Below are 12,144 nucleotides of genomic sequence, written 5' to 3'. Positions count from 1 at the left end.
TCTAACATATGCAAGGCCCTGGGTTCAACCCCCAGTACCACAAACCAAAACAAAATGAAACAAACTCTATCTAAGAACAAGAGGGAAATAAAAAGTAAAAATTTGACCCAGCTATATCACTCCTTGGTATTTATTCTGAAGAGTTAAAGTCATCTTACTACAATGATACATACTATAAACCCATGTTTATAGCAGCACAATTCATAATAGCCAAACTATGGAACCAGCCTAGATGTCCATTAATGGATGAATGTGTAAAGAAAATGTGGTGTATGTATATAAACAGTGGAGTTTTATTCGGTCACAAAGAAAAATGAAATTATGGCATTTGCAGAAAAATGGACCTAGAGACCATCATGTTAAGCAAAATAAGTCACACAAGAAGGCTTAAGGGTAGTATGTTTTCTCTCACATGCAGAAACTAGAGAGGAAAAGGATAAGGAAGGTGGGTTGGGGGGTGCTCCTAAAAATCAAAGGGAGATCAGTAGAGGAAAAGGACCAAGGGATGGGAGGCAGGAAAGGAGGGAGGGAAATGCTGGGGAGGAATACTGGCTAAATTATATTGTATATTGTGTGCATGTACAAATATGTAAGAACAAATCCCATCAATATGTACAACTATAATGAGCCAACAAAAAAGGTGGGAAAAAACAAAAATCCAACTACCAGCCTTCATAATTCCCCTAAATGGACCACAAAGAAGTAAACCTTATGTCAATAGGATTTACCTGCAAACTACCTATATACATGAGGGATAAATGAATGTAAGGAATGGCTTATAGTTACTTGTTCTTAAGAACCTTTCCTATGAAGAACTAACTGCAAGAAGGTAAGGACATAAAGCAATTAACCTTTATAATATTTATGTTTATGTTAATGTTCCCAAATTTAATTTACCTTTGACTCTAAGTCACTCCTTTATATTTGTTTTCACATAATTTTCTTCACAATCTTTACTACACATTAATGATTAAAAATGAGGTATAATTCCCCAATCTATGTCCACCAAGAGGTAAGTAAATGTCTTTTGCCTTACATTGAAAGGTCTTTTGCCCTAACCCGAGATTCTATAATCAACTACTTTTGGTTTAATTGATTATAAATAGATTGAGATGTGGTATATTTGAATGCACTTTATAATGTTTAAGAAAACTCTTTTTTTTTTTTTTTTTTTTTTGGCAGGGCAGTGGGGAGTACCGGGGATTGAACTCACCCCCGAGTCGAGTCGATTGCACTCGACCACTGAGCCACATCCCCAGCCCTATTTTGTATTTTATTTAGAGACAGGGTCTCACTGAATTGCTTAGTGCCTCGCTTTTGCTGAGGCTGGCCTTGAATTCCCAATCCTACCGCCTCAGCCTCCCAAGCCACTGGGATTACAGGTGTGCGCCAGTGCACCCAGAAAGAAAATTCTTTTATGACATTTTAAAAGAAGGAGGAGGGGAATTTAAGTTTACTTGTACTATGCGCAGACGGCAAGGCTGCCTCCTTTACAATTCCATTCATATTTAACTTCAGATAGTGTTCGCTGACATTCTAGCCAATGCCTGACCCTGAGTCACTTGCCACTATATAATCCTGTTTAATTGCCCTGAGAATCTATCACCACCTACCTTTTAGGATTTTGTGAGGACTAAATTTTAAAATCTATGCTAATGCTGAAAACAGGACCTGACATATAATAAGAACTCTACAGTACTAGCTATTGTCATTTTTATTATCTGATATTGTCTTGTATATTTACTTTACTATTGCTCCCCCACTGTCTTTTTTGCTGCTGTATTTCCAGTCTCCAGGACAATACCCAATACATAGAAGGTGCTCAATAAATTATTTATTAAAAGAATTAATTTCATTCTTCTCTGAGCCATATTAAGACATGGCTGAATGAACTCATATATTCATTCTCTCACTTGAAATGAAATTTTTATGTGTAAAGTAATGTGATAGTGAGTGAGGATACAGGGTGAATTAACAAGTATGTGTCCTTGTGGGAGAAGTAAGGCATATCAACAGATAATTATGTTCCAGTATGATATGGAAACAAAAAAAGGTTAAATAATACCTGGTAAGTTCAGAAATCTCTCTGACATCAACCGCTATTTTCTTGTTAGAATCTCCCAGAAATTTATCAAAACCTTGTCCTCTTCTCCTGAGCTCTTAATCCATTATCCCACTGTGTGCTGGAAATATCCACTCCATATATCTTAGAGCACCTCAAAACTAAAATCATTACATCTCACACCTGGCCACATCCATTCTTTTATTCCTACCTCCATGGATGTCCACCCACATGCCTACTGTGTCACTCAAGGCAGAAATCTATGGCCTACTCTATTGTGTTATACTTTCTGCATTCCCCCAAATCTAATCAGGCACTGCTTCCTCATTCTTATTTTAAGGCACAAGTCTCTCAAATTTGATCTTCTCCATTCCTTCGTATTGTCATTTTCTTATACATTTTCTGAGTACCCCTTTTAGTTCAGGGCCTACCATTTGTCTGTCATTGAATCCCCAACATTTTTGACTACATGGATTTGAATGAATGGATGAATGAATGGTATAGGGATACAGAAAAGGAGGTTGAGAAAGGCACCACAAATAGGGTGATACTTGAGCTGATCTTAAATGATCAATGAGACTTGGCCAAGAAAATAAATGAACAGGATATTTCAGGCCTCAGAATCACATGGGCTTTTCTGGGAGTCATGAAAACACTGAGGTTTTCAGTGGGGACAGGAGGCACAGTTAAGTTAAGCAGCATGAGATGAACCTGGGAAGGCAACTGAGATCCGAATCAAAAGGGCCTGGGAGGTCTCACAACTGAAGTTGGACTTCAATTCTGGCAGCAATATGGAAGCAGAAAAATATGTTTAAGTGAAGAAGTGGCATCACTAGATTTGCACTGGATGGAGAAAATTCTGCCACAGGGAGCAGTGAGATGAAGCTGGTGGCAGGGTAGGGGTGAGGGTCAGAAATGGGAGAATAGCAGGAAGGATGGAGAGAAGGGGATAAAGTTCAGAGGCATTTTAAAGAGAGATTCAACAATATTTTGTGACATAGTGAACAATTATTTTAGGAAAACTGAGTACCTCAATATTAATTTGGGAATACTTGCTTAAATTGTTTTTGCCATATTTCTTACTAAAGTACTGTATTAAAACCTAAAAGACATAAACAACCACATATAAATTGAACTAAATGCCCAGAGGAACAATTTTAGTTACAGCATTTGGTTTTTCTCCAGGCAAAATTATGTAGAGTCCCAGAGGACCCCAGAAGCCGGATGTCCTCTAAGTACATACGATACTATTAGCTTGGGGATGATCATAGGTCAGGAAAAAAGGAAAAAAATCAAAAACAAGTCTAAACAACAACTAAAATAACCAAACACCAAGAACTTGAAGAACTGTTCATATTAGTGGAAAATATGAAAACTAGGATGATAGAGCAATCAATAGTGATATACATAAAAAATAATCAAAGTAAAAAAGGATCTAAGATAATCTACTTCAAAATCAGAAAAGACTATAATTTCATGCTGGGAATGAGCGAGATAAGGAAAGTTTTTCAAAGAAGTGACATTGGAGTTAGACCTATAAGAGTGCAATAATTTCATTTGCAGAGTTGAGCAGAAGTCCTCCTCAAAAGGGAACAAGAGATGGAGGAATCCAGGGAGCATTAAAGGAACAACCAGGAATTTCTAGTTTGATTGACCCAGGGCTACATGTATAACAATAGTGGAAATTACAATTGGAAATGTAGTGCTAGGCACTAGAGGTGGGTTGAACAGAAAAGTAACATGCTTACCACTATTCTTCAGGACGTAAGCTGGCATTGGTAGGTGAAGTGAAGAGAATGAGAGTGAGGTGATCAATTGTTGGGGGAGAGTAGGGATGGGGCAATAGGAACAGATATAAAGAAACTTGAAGCAAGAGAAGAAATAAGTAGGTAGGGCTTCATGCAAATGGAATTGGAAAAGACAGATCTGGTGAGAAACACAACTGGAAGCTAATTATCAATGAGATTGCACTGGAGCCTAAAAAAGGTTTGGGAGTATTAGGTTGTAACCAAGGAGGCCAATTTTTCTGCTGAGTCTTGTCTACGTGTCTCCTGGAACTATAGCTGCTGCCCTGCAACCGAGATAGTAACTAATCAGAGACTGAACTAATAAAGACAATGAAAGATGAGGGGTAGAGGGATGGAAAAATTCCAGGTCTTTGAAGGTGTTATTGGATCACTGAATTAATCAACCAAAGGACTTTGAGCTATATCCTAAAATGTTCTAATGAAGTTTCCTGTTAAAAAAAACTCGGGTTTATGACTTTGTTGTTATTGTTGTTCTTGGTGGTGTTGTTCCCAGTAATGTGAGAGCAGGGATAGAGGAATCAGGATCTGATATCCAGAATTAGAGATGTAAAGAACAAGTAAAATAGGATATGGGAACCAGAACCCAAAATCCATGAAGCTAGTAAGAACACAGTATAAATGGTGGGCCAAAAGGTCAATATGGACAGGGAGGCAGGTGAGACCCATGTGTCAAGTCAAGGCAATAGATGGGACAAGGACCTGGTAAAGTGAAAATAAAAGCCAAGATTCAATAGGAGGGAAGACTATGAAGAGATAAAACCAAAACATGTTCTCATCTGAGGTCATTTCAGTTGAGAAGGCAGTTTCAAATGTGAAGCAGGTCTGAGGGTAGCTGTGCCCATAAAGAGCAGTAGTATCCTAGGAACAAGCTTCCTTAAGGTTCAGAGGACGAACCTCTCCAAGGTTAGGGGTTAGAACACACATAAGTTTTCAGGTTCCTGGAGATGTCAGAAAACAAGAAAAAATAGGGAATCAGTAAATATGGACTGTTTATAGGGTGAGAAGTGAACAGATGTGAGTGGGATATAAGATGAGAAAAGTGTGGTACACAGAGATAGAATACCATTCAAAAACAAGTTCCTCAGAGACAAAGAAAAAACAATGATCTGGATGCGATGGTGGGAAGCAGGAAATTTGCTGGCCCCTGTTCCTCACTCTGAGAGCCAGACAAAGTGGAAGAAGTAACCACTGGTGACAAATTTGGCTTAGGAACCTATAACTTAAAGTAAAGCCAAGACTGAGCTTTGGCGAGTATATAAGGAAATTTTAGGGGAGAAGTTAAGAATGCGAGGTCCGTGTAAGTTCTGTGGTAGTAGAGTGTAGTAGGGTCATGGCTGGGGAGAAGGTAGGTGTGAGAGGGGAGGATGGGGCTGAAATGCACGGACAGCAGATGCAAGAGAGGGTGTACATGAGAACCTCAGGGAATTACTTTTAAAAAGATATATGGAGATGGTGGGCAACTTCATATCCGACTGGAATAACATAAAAAGGCTGATAAGAGAAAACATGGATCAGAGAATAAACTACAGGGAATTTGGGTAGTTGAGCAGTCTGATGGAATAAAAATTGTAGAATGCAGACCTAGATCTGGGTCCTGACTCTGTCATAAACTAGCCATGTGGCCACAAGTTTTTGTTTCCTCATCATTCTGATGGAAATAAAAATACCTCCATTACAAGGATCTTAATAAATTTTAGAGGTAATCTATGCAAAACAACTGGCACTGTAACAAGCATTCAGTGGATATTCAATGAAGTGAAGAGACACTGCATAGTGTACCCAGTTTCCAAGCTTCCGGGGCAGCCAGTGCAAATAGGATGTGATGGTGCAGCTCAGATGACGGTGAGTGGAGGGACAATAATAGCACTCCTCCAATGTACATAATGCCATTAGCAACAAAAAAGAGGGACCATGCCAAATTAAAATCTGCACTAATTCATCAGCCCTGAATCTCAAGAGATCTGAGGAGAAACTTCCCATAGACAGTTGATGAGACAAACTTTGTGCTCTGTATTTTATTTATTCAGTGAGTCAGCCTATTATCAGTACTTGCAAATTAGCTCTAATTATCAGATAAAAGTGATGTGGTTATTCTAATTGCCTGATAATCAACTACTACAAAAGTCTAAGTAGTAGGCAATAATTACCATATCATAAAGGAGAATTTACCCCCACAGAACAGCACATGTTCAAGATAAAATACAGGAGTGGTTTACAGTTATTCATCTTTTCACAATTCATAGCAGGTTCATGCCAAATTTAAATCACCAGGCCCAGTCCTTTCCATTGAGGTTCCAGCTGCCTTTCTGACATCTCCCCTTCAATACTTAAAGGCAACTCAAACTAAAAATTGTAAAATCAGAAAGATCAATTGCTATGCCTCCAAATCAACTCCTCCCTATATGTCCCCCTCTGCAGTAAATGACATCACCCTCCATGCAGTTATCAAACCCAAAACATAGGAATCCTCCTTGATTCACGCTTGTTCTTTTATCCTATAAGCATCCATCAGCAAGACCTCTGGACTCTACTCTAAAATATGGTCCAGAGCTATGACATTTCTCTCCTCAATTAATGGTGATGCTAGCTTGTCACCATTATTTCTCACCTGAATTACCGGATTTATGAACCCCCTAAAAGTTTTCCATATCCTTTGACCATCCAGAGGAACCATGAAAGCCACAAATCAGATTATGTGCCAATGGTTAGTTGCTCTTACAATAAAATTCAAACTTTCCCCCAGGGCTTCATAAGACTCACCTGACCTCCCACCTGCCCACTTTACTGACCTTAGCTCTTCAGTCTACTCCTCCTCACTCACTCACTCTGGCTAGACTGGCCTTCTTTATTTCTTGAACATGTGAATCTCATCCCTACCTTTCTCTTGCTTGTCCCCCACCTGGGATATCTTGACACCAGACCTCTTCATGACTGGCTCCTTCTTGTCACTAAGGGGGAATGTTACCTCTTCAATGAGGCCCTCGCAATCTTGATTAGTACCTAGTCTTCCTCTATTGCATTACCCTGTCATAATTTTTTTTCATTCTTATCCTCACCAAGATGGCATATAGTAAATACTCAAAGAACACAGAATCAATGAATAAATCATACACAATTTTTCAACTGGAGTACGGTAAACATATCAGGCAGGCTTAAAGTATCATCCTACTTGGAACAGTCAGATCTCAATTGTCATTCAGAATTCAACTTCAATTCAAAAGTTCCTAAAAAATCAGCCTCAGTGGCTCCTGCCAGCTAGAGGTAGAGTTTCTCAGAGTAAAATGTACCTGAATCCTTCTACAGCTTCATAGTTCACACCTCCATGCACTGCAGGAGCTCACCTGACAAGACCCAGAATGTGCTTCCTGAAGAACCTGAGCAAACCTCCCACCTCATTCAGGCAGAATCACCAGCAGCAGGGGAACTCCAAGAACACTTGAGGGCAAAGGAAGCCTTCAGGGCCATGGGGAGAATACCTACTGAGTTTCCTGCTAGGTTTAGCCATCAGATGGAGGCAGACCTAAACCTGTATCACCTGGATTCTTCCTGTCAATCACCAGAGCCCTGTGACAGCCTTGCAAAGGCTTCCTTGTGTAGAGAACCTGAAGGGACTTCGGGAGAGGTCATAGTTCTCAGTAAAGTCACCCACAATGCTTTTAAACCATATAAGAATTAAGGCTTGATAAGTGTCAAAGAGTATGTAAGAAGGTAAAAAATAATAGTTTGTATTTTACTCTTAAAAAATAAAACCTAGGAAACACCATAGCAGTTCTTATAATCATCACTCTCCAGATTAGATAAATGAGAAAAACTAAATGATTTGCTCAAGATTCCCCAGCAATTCAGGATGTTTGGAAACACATAACATCTTTTCTTTAACCCATTTTTAAAGAAAAGTGAATTAATGGTGAAGGATTATTTTTTTTATTTTGCCCTAGCTCAGGAGGCTCAATGAAATTAACCTGTCAGACTTGTGACTGAATTCAACAAGGGACAATCTCTTGAGGTAGAGGGGACCCTCTTTTTCTCATCTCACAAGTTCCATTTCACTTTGACCTTTCTCTTGCTACTTATAACTTTTGAGGTAAAATGCCTTCACTCTGACTTTATCTTGGAAAGATTTTCCAAGAAATTAGAGTTCCAAGTTTTCCAGATATTGCAAAACAAACTCTGTACTTGCCTTTCTTTGAAAAAAACTTGGCAGCCTGCTCAAAAACACATCACTCAGCATGTGCCCTCAAGGCATAATTCCCAAATCCACTATAATCTTACAAAAGCATTTTTTTCTTTGTGAAGAAGCGTTGACTTTCAGATAAGATGCCTCCATAAACTGAACCAGCTATTTCCCTTGGTAGAAAATTAACCAGAGCCTAATGCAGTGAGAAACCTAACAGCCTTGTAAATATGTACATTTAAAATAGTCACTAATAACTGAAAATGAATACGTTGACTTACTATATTTCTGAGTACTTTTTTTATTTACAAAAATGTGACAGTTCTATTTAATATACCTTAAATAAAACACAAACAATATAGACAACTTTCGGATGGCTGGGTTCTTAAACTTTGTCCTGATGTTACTCATAAATACAAAAATGCTAGGGCTGGGGATGATATAGCTCAGTTGGTAGAGTGCTTGCTTTGCAAACACAAGGCCCTGGGTTCAATCCCCAGCACTGAAAAAAAAAAAAAAAAAACTAGATTATTTACTGAGTATATAAGTGATAAATGCTCATTTGGAAAAAAAATTAAAAACACCTGAAATTCAGCCACCATTCAGAGAAGAATCACTACTGCTATTCTGGTAACCACCTTGACTTAAGTCTTTCTGTGTACATATGTGTATGGGATTTTTATGCAAATGGAATAGCATATAAATTAGTCTGTAACCAAGTCCTTGCTCGTTCTACAGACTTTTTGACATGGGCATCTATCTCCACCTTCCCCTGTGCACCCTGCTTGCCCCTCTTTAGCCAATGAAACAGCCCAGTATGCACCTTTCCATCGTTCCCTCTGGGTTATACACGCCTATACCAATCGCTATAATCCATTAAGTGCTTTCCTTAGCCAATTGCGTGTTTTCTAGAATATCTGGTAGTTCGTGTTTCCCTACCCTTTGTTCTATAAAGACATGTTGTTCCTTTCCTGGGCTCCTTTCACTGCCTATTTTACATTCTGTCTAACTCATCCAGAAACTGAAAGCCCTGCCTCCTCACCGTGGGGGGCTGTCCCCACACCTGAGCTGCAGAAGTAACACATACTTTTTCTTTTTCTTTTTCTTTTTCTTGGTTCCCTTTGATTTGTAGCCTCATGCAAAGGGCAAGATAAATTTAATAAATAATGTATTTAACAAATAAATAAATAAATAATGTATTTATTGGAAAAAAAATACAGGTCATAGATATGGTTGAAAAAATAGTGGTTTCTTGGTTATTTTTACAAAGACAAGAAAATGTTAATCATACAGAGTAACCTCACTAAAAATATGATCAGGGCAAGTATTTGTGGCCTTAACCCCAGAATTTTTGCTGTGTATAACATTTTAAAACTGTTAACATAGAAACATAACATTCAATCTTTTGATTTTTTAAAAAAAGATTTAAAAGATATTCTTCAGCTAAAGGACCTAAAAGAAGGGATTGCTACACATAATAATACAATAAGCTTCATGTTGAGGACCGCATTACTTTTTAAATGTTAAACTAAACATGAATGGAGACACAGTTTACTAATTAAACTTACAGTTACTTAAGATATTCCACATCCCAGACACTTAAATGTTGTGGGAAAACAAGGATGTAACCAACAGAGCCCGTCTTAAAAAGATCCCAGTTCAGTGCTGTACTGAACCATAGAAAGATAATGTAAGCCATGTGTAATTTTTTAAAATGTAAAAAGAACAGGTGAAATTAATTTAATATTATATTTATTTACCCCAATATATGTCTGAAATATCATCATTTCAACATATAATCACCATTCAAAATTATTGAGATACATTTACATACCCATCATACTAAATATTTAAAACTCAGTGTGTATTTCCCATGTTTAGAAGTAGCCAAACTTCAAGGGCTCAAAAGCCTCATGTGGTTGGTAAAGGTATGATATATATGTCATAATAGACTGGGTTATGCTGTGTACACACGGTCCCCATGTTTCAGGGCTTAAAGCATCAAAAATTTATGTCTGGGTAAGTTATAGGTACTTTACAGATTGGAAGGGAGTACTGATCATCACAGTCATGCAGGGACTCAGTTCCATTTCAACATACCATCACAGTTAATAGGAAGGAAAAACAGGAGTTGAGGCCTGGCTATTAAGTGTGCCCACCCAATAATGACGTGCATCACTTCTGCCCACGTTTCATTGGTTAAAGCAAGTCATGGAGCCAAAAATAACGGGTATGCAATCTTATCACCCGCCCAGAAAGTTGAGAGCTAGAAATATTTGCTAGACAACACCCATGATTACCGTAAGAGCAAGAAGGGAGATAAAGAAGTAGAAAGCTAGAGCTACAACATAGCCCTCAGCAAAGGACAGATAAAAGCTGAGGAAATCCAAGGGAGAGCAAAATTACTTTAGGCACCATGGAGAATCATCCATGAATGGTATTTTCTGGAACTATCTCACATGTCTGGAGAACAATCCCAGCTGATTAACTAAGAAGCTAGCCTTGCAGAACCAGATATCTCATCCCTATTAGAGAGTATAAACTGTCACTGCTTGCACTCTGCAAAAAATGCATATTACAATGTATACCAAACTTGCATGTGAATTTTGAGGGCAATTCTGTGTAAACTGTTTTTTAGACCACTTGTTTTGAGTTTATAAAACAGCCATCTCTCAGCCAGCCACCAGATCATCCAGATCATTCTAATTTCAGAAAAGGAGCAGTGGGAATAATGTATAATGACTAACACACTATGTTCTGAAAAATCTCCAGTGGACCAAGAAATGTTGGGAAAACCATTAAATCAAGAACACTTTCAATTTCCTATGCAGTATCTGTATTGTTATTGAGAGACTGTTTTGTTAAGAATCTGCCCTTCCTCTTGTATGCTTCACTGAACATTTAGAGAATTACTAACTGTATCTGAAAATATTTTATACATTGTAGAGTTTAGAAATTATTAGAATCTCAAAGAATATAAATCCAGTAGATGTCACTTTCCCAAGAATACTTCATGAAAAAGAAGCCAAATTATCAAGTATCTGCCTAAGTAGATGAGTTCCGTAGTTTAAACTTCAGAAGAAGACAATTTACATCTTATAAAATATCTATTGACTTGCTATATATTGTATAAGACACATCCTATCATGTCAATAATCAAAGAGAGCATATTTGATATAAAAGATAACCTATAGTACTTCTCATCAAATACAACCTTATCCGATAAATCATATTCTCATCCAGAAACCAAATGGTCTACAATTTTCTATTAACCTTGGAAATGGCAGGATCACTAATACATAATCCAGAAAAGAACAATAATTTGAAGAATGTCCAATTATCCACAGTATTACAAAAGATGCATCTTATTCTTTCAATGTTTTCTCAGTGATGAAACCTTGTCCCCAAACTATTTCCATACAAAGATCAAATGTCATATGATTGTTTACTAAATTATTTATGTAAATGTTAATAAAATATTATTTTTCTTTTAAGCTGCACTAGGATTTTTAATTTAGTTAATTATTAACAAGGTCATAAGAATCAAAGCATTATCACCATGAAATAGCTATAACACCTTTGATTACCTCCTACATCTCAAACACAGTTATATCATAAGAACTTTAAGAATGGCAGAATTAGAGGACCAAGTAAAACTTATTGCTCTTTAGCCTTCCATTAACTTTGACAGTGGTATAAAATGATGCTAACCAAAGCTGATAGTTTGAAGGTCATAAAGGGTAAGATATATAGTTCCTTTAGTTCTACAGAAAGAAACAATACCTATCCATGAGAAGATAACCAGTTAAAAGGAAAGAAAGTTCTTTAGGTACTTAGAACAAAGTACCTAAAGACAACCCAGAGAGGCAGAAGGTAAGCTGACTCAAAGGATTTCAACAGACAAGAAGACAGAAAAGCATTTTGGGAAGAAACAAAAGCTCAAAATTAACTACCAGATGTGTGCTGAAACAACCAAACATCCATATGTTTATAAAAAAAAAAAATGAAGTTGGACTCCTACCTCACACCAAATCAAAACTACAAAACTCTTAGAAGAAAACATAAGGGTAAATCTTCATGACTTTTGATTATGCAATGAC

The 12,144-nt window shown here is 37.5% G+C and overlaps 1 protein-coding gene and 1 long non-coding RNA gene across 3 annotated transcripts in view; both read right to left on the bottom strand.

Annotated features, from left to right (window-relative positions):
* Positions 1-12,144, bottom strand: part of PLCL1 (phospholipase C like 1 (inactive)) — a 338,334-nt gene that overhangs the window by 171,009 nt on the left and 155,181 nt on the right. The window lies entirely within an intron of this gene.
* LOC306656963 overlaps positions 1-12,144 on the bottom strand; it is a 174,101-nt gene that overhangs the window by 22,321 nt on the left and 139,636 nt on the right. The window contains exon 2 of the long non-coding RNA XR_013762681.1: positions 42-1,152. This is a non-coding gene — a long non-coding RNA (uncharacterized lncRNA). The remainder of the gene's footprint in view (positions 1-41; positions 1,153-12,144) is intronic.

The sequence above is a fragment of the Sciurus vulgaris genome, assembly GCF_902686455.1.
Source record: "Sciurus vulgaris genome assembly, chromosome: 3".
Taxonomy (NCBI): domain Eukaryota; kingdom Metazoa; phylum Chordata; class Mammalia; order Rodentia; family Sciuridae; genus Sciurus; species Sciurus vulgaris.
Note: the sequence above shows the minus strand (reverse complement) of the source record. Positions and strands in the feature narration are given on the sequence as shown.